The 5,305-nt window shown below is 41.2% G+C and overlaps 1 pseudogene across 1 annotated transcript; it reads left to right on the forward strand.

Annotated features, from left to right (window-relative positions):
- The first annotated feature begins 2,371 nt into the window (after positions 1-2,371).
- Positions 2,372-3,182, forward strand: LOC308439676 (protein-L-histidine N-pros-methyltransferase-like; annotated as a pseudogene). The gene is made up of 2 exons: positions 2,372-2,529; positions 3,117-3,182. The product of its transcript is annotated as a protein-L-histidine N-pros-methyltransferase-like (transcript).
- Positions 3,183-5,305: the final 2,123 nt, after the last annotated feature.

The raw sequence follows: 5,305 nt of genomic DNA on the forward strand, positions 1-5,305 counted from the left end.
ATTGTAAATAGAGCTTCTATGAACATTGTGGTGCATATATCTTTGTTGTGTATTAAAGTGTCTCTGGGGTATATGCCCAGAAGTAGAATAGCTGGGTCTTCAGGTAGTACTATATCCAATTTTCTGAGGTATCGCCAGACTGATTTCAGGAGTGGTTGTATTAGTTTGCAACCCCACCAACAGTGGAGAAGTGTTCGAAGAGGAAATTTTAAACCATTAAGTAACTTTGAAAAGAAATTTGTGTGCAAGGTAACAGCACACATGAAATTTTTAGGACAAGAAGAAGAAAACATGCCCAAGAAGAGTAGATGGCAGGAAATAATCAAACTCAGGGTTGAAACTAATCTATTAAAACAAAGGGAACAATACAAAACAAATCAACAAAACCAAGAGCTATAAGGCGCTATACTCCAGAAAACATGAAAAACCAATTTAAATAAATTGATTTCTAGACAGATGGCACATATCCAAGTTGAATTGAAATCATGTAAACTATCTAAACCATCTCATAATCCCTAAGGAAATATAAAGTCATTAAAAAACCTCCCAAACGCAAAAGCCCAGGGCCAGATTCTTTTAGTGAAGAATGTACCAGACCGTCAAAGAAGAGCTAAAACCAATACTCCTCATACTTTTCCATAAAATAGAAACAGAAGGACCACTACCTAATTCATTCTATTAGGCAACAATTAATCTTATATGTAACCCCAACAAAGGCTCCATAAAAAAAGGAATTTTGGATAAATTTCCCTTATGATAATCAACATCATTTTACTCAAAAACATTCTTGTGAACTGTGCCCAGGAACACATAAAAGAACATCTTTCTTTTTTTTTTTTTTTTTTTTTTTTTTTTTGTATAAGGAATATAATCTTTTTTTCTTACCACTTTATTTTTAAAAGCAGAGGGATACATATACAGATTTTTAAAGACATTTTGGCATAACATTATATGAATATTTTTGTCAGTACTTGATTATTTTAGAGGTTTGAAAGCAGTCATTGAAATCCCACTAGTTACCATAAGCATGAAGTACATGTAGGACAGAACATAACAATGAAACAGATTTCTTGTTGGGTATAGATTAAGCATAATGTTTTGTGAATAAAACATTGCCACAAGGCTATTATCTTAGCTCTTGGATTATTAATAATTTGAGGTCCAGGTGTACCACACTCTGAGAAGGTGCTATACATTTATTTTTTTTCCTAAGAAGAACTGAGGCTTTCTTTTCTTTTTTTTTTTTTTTTTTTTTTTTTTGTTTGTAAATATATGTATATTTTTTGTTTTCTTTATTTCTTGGACTTCATACAGTCTGTGAGTTATTTCTGGGGGAGTGCAAGCCTCTGGGGTTAGCATCCCACTATCAGTGACTGCATATTATGTCTGTTCTTTTGTGACTGGGTTATCTCACTCAGGATGATATTCTCTAGATGCAGCCATTTTCTTAAGAATTTCGGTAAGTCATTGTTTCTGGTGGCTGAGTAGTATTCCATTGTGTATATGTACCACAATTTTTGTATCCATTCATCTTCTGAAGAACATCTGGGTTCCTTCCAGCTTCTGGCTATTATAAATAGAGCCACTATGAACATTGTGGTGCATATATCTTTGTTGTGTATTAAAGTGTCTCTGGGGTATATGCCCAGAAGTGGAATAGCTGGGTCTTCAGGTAGTACTATATCCAATTTTCTGAGGTATCGCCAGACAGATTTCCAGAGTGGTTGTATTAGTTTGCAACCCCACCAACAGTGGAGAAGTGTTCCTCTTTCTCTGCAGCCTCGCCAGCATCTGCTGTCATCTGAGTTTTGGATCTTGGCCAATCTGACTGGTGTGAGGTGGTATCTCAGGGTTGTTTTGATTTGCATTTCCCTGATGGCTAAGGATGTGGAGCACTTCCTCAGGTATTTCTCGGCCATTCGGTGTTCCTCAACTGAAAACGTTTTGTTTAGCTCTGTACCCCATTTTTTAATAGGGTTATTTGATTCTCTGGTGTCTAGCTTTTTGAGTTCCTTGTACACCTTGGATATTAGGCCTCTATCTGATGTGGTGTTGGTAAAGATCTTTTTCCATTCTGTTGGTTGCCGTTTTGTTTTCTTGACGATGTCTTTAGCCTTACAGAAACTTTGCAATCTCATTAAGTCCCATTTGTTAATCTTTGACCTTAGAGCTTGAGCCATTGGTGTTTTGTTCAGGAAATTTACTTTATTCGATATTAGAATAGCCACTCCAGCTTGCTTCTTGGAGCTGTTTGCATGGGCGACTTGGCAGCTCAGGCGGGGACGATGGTGGCCGGAGGTGATGGCTCCTCCTCCTCCTGGGCTTGGGCGGGCTGTGATCTGAGCTGGTGGCCGCCCTCCCCCGCCCCCCCATGAGACTGTTGGCGGGCCGGCTGTGCCTGAGCCTGGCGTCTGTGTGGCTGGCGTGGAGGGTGTGGACGCTGCGGAGCCCGATCTCCTGTACGTGAACAGAACCAGCGGCCCTGGTGGGCCAGCGGCGGCTGCGGGCGGCGGGAAGGACACGCACCAGTGGTATGTGTGCAACAGAGAGAAATTATGCGAATCACTTCAGTCTGTCTTTGTTCAGAGTTATCTTGACCAAGGAACACAGATCTTCTTAAACAACAGCATTGAGAAATCTGGCTGGCTATTTATCCAACTCTATTATTCTTTTGTATCATCTGTTTTTAGCCTGTTTCTGTCTAGAACATCTATTAATGGGTTGCTAGGAAGAGGCTCCATGCTTGTGTTCTCACCAGATCTGTTTCAGGGACTGCTTAAAATTAATGCGGACTGGAAAACCCATAGACTTCTTGATTTAGGTGCTGGAGATGGAGAAGTCACAAAAATCATGAGCCCTCACTTTGAAGACATTTATGCCACTGAGCTTTCTGAAACAATGATCTGGCAGCTCCAGAAAAAGAAATACAAAGTGCTTGGTATAAATGAATGGCAGACTACAGGGTTCCAGTATGATGTCATCAGCTGCTTGAGTGCTGGATCGATGTGATCAGCCCCTGACATAGTTAAAAGATATCAGAAGTGTCTTGGAGCCCACCCAAGGCGGGGTTATCCTGGCCTTGGTTTTGCCATTTCATTCCTATGTGGAAAACGTAGGTGGTGAGTGGGAAAAACCATCAGAAATTCTGGAAATCAAGGGACAGAACTGGGAAGAGCAAGTGAATAGCCTGCCTGAGGTGTTCAGGAAAGCTGGCTTTGTCATCGAAGCTTTCACTAGACTGCCATACCTGTGTGAAGGCGACAGATACAATGACTACTGTGCTCTGGATGATGCTGTCTTTGTCTCAGACCAGTATAAACACGTGGAGGCCCAAGTCTTCAGAGTCACCCCTGGAATCTGCCCTCCAGAAGAAGAGATACATCTTGTGATGTGAGGGGACCCCTGGGGACTGTCATTCTCAGAATCATGTAGGAATTTCAAAAGCCAAAATCCTAATTCTTTCTTTGTAGTGTGTAAGGGAGTGTTTTTAAAAACAAAACCTAGCTCTTTGTGTATTTTTAATCAACTCTATCCTCAGAATCACACTCCAATGCAGGTTGCTCTCCAGTTATGATGGAAAATATTTTTATACTTAATTGCTGTAGGGACTTATTCCCAGACAAAGCAATAGTCATGATGCCATGGAACCAATAAATGGATTGTTTTTAATAAATGAAGACTGGCAATAAAGCTGTCCATTCAATTCCAAATATTGGTTATAAAGTAGGACCATTGATAACTTTCATGTTTAGAAACTCCTTCTCTTGCTATTCAAAAAATGTTTTTAATCATGCTAATAAACATTTTTGCAGATGAAAAAAAAAGAACATCTTTCACAATATCAAATAGGATTCATCCCAAAGATTGAGGGTAGTTCAATCTAGAAAAATCCATCAATGTAACCCACCAAATAAAAACTCAAAGAAAGAAATCAGATGATTATCTTACTCAATTCTAAAGAATCTTTCAAAAAATCCAACTTTCCTTCATGCTATAAGTCTTGACGAAAACAAGAATTGAAGTCACGTGCCTAAAGATAATAAAAAAATCACAACAGTATTTTATTCTTAAAAGACTTATTATTGAGACTCAAACCCAGTTTCATCGGGACTAGTGGCCTGCTCACACACAGGTCACTGGGAGCTTGGAAGAGCTGCAGGAGCGCTCTCCATCCTAAGTGGAAAGAGAGAAGCTGCCAAGAATTCTCACGGCTCAGACAGCTATACTCCCTGAGAGTGCACACATTTGGCCCAAGGCCAGACCTGGCCCAGTTTCAACAAAGCCCACCAGTCCACGGGTTCCTGGGAGCTCAGAAGAGCTGCAGGAGTGCTTTCCATGCTAAGTGGAAAAGTGAGCCAACTTCTTCTATGAACTGTCTACCCCAAGAGAGGCCACCCAGAACTCGCCTGGTACAAGCAGCCATACTACCTGGGAGTGCCACTTCCAGCCCAAGGCCAAAACAGGCCCAGGTACATTAGGACTGGGGTCTGCCATTGAAATTCATTGAATTCCTACCAAGAGAGAGGAACACCCAGGAACAATCTCCCTCTGGAGACCATGGGCCCACAGACCCACAAGAGAGATAGGCACCAGTAAGAGACAACAAGATCACCCAGCATCACCTATAACAAGATGGCAAGAGGCAATATTTAGACTTACAAATCATACATTATGATGATGATGGAGATCTTTGAGAAGTGATAAATAACACACTTAAAGAAGGACAGGATGATAACAGATGCTGGCAAGGATGTGGAGAAAGAGGAACACTCCTCTGGTGTTGGTGGGATTGTAAACTGGTACAACCACTCTGGAAGGAAATAAAGAGATAAAGAGTGGAACAGGGACTGAAGAAAAGATCATTCAGAGACTGCCTCACCTGGGAGTTCATTCTATATGCAGCCAGTAAACCCACACAGTATTGATGATGCCCTGTAGTGCTTCCTGGCAGGAACCTGATATCAAAGACTCCTCAGAGGCTGGGCTAGAGCCATCCTGTTACAAAGGAGGATGCTTGCAGCTAACCATTGAATGAACATGGGGACCCCAATGAAGGATCTAGAGAAAGGACTAAAGGAGTTGAAAGGGGCTTCCCATGTGAAGAACAAAATTATCAACTAACCAAAACCACCAAAGCTCACAGAAACTAAAACACAAACCAATGAGTAGGCATGGAGAGACCCATGGCTCAGATGCATATGCAGCAGAGAACAGCATTTTCTGGCATCAATGGGGGAAAGGCCTTTGGTCCAGTGAAGGATTATTTTCTCTCTGTAGGGGAATGCCAAGCTTTTGAGGTGGAAGA

This window comes from Micromys minutus (assembly GCF_963924665.1).
Source record: "Micromys minutus genome assembly, chromosome: 30".
NCBI lineage: Eukaryota > Metazoa > Chordata > Mammalia > Rodentia > Muridae > Micromys > Micromys minutus.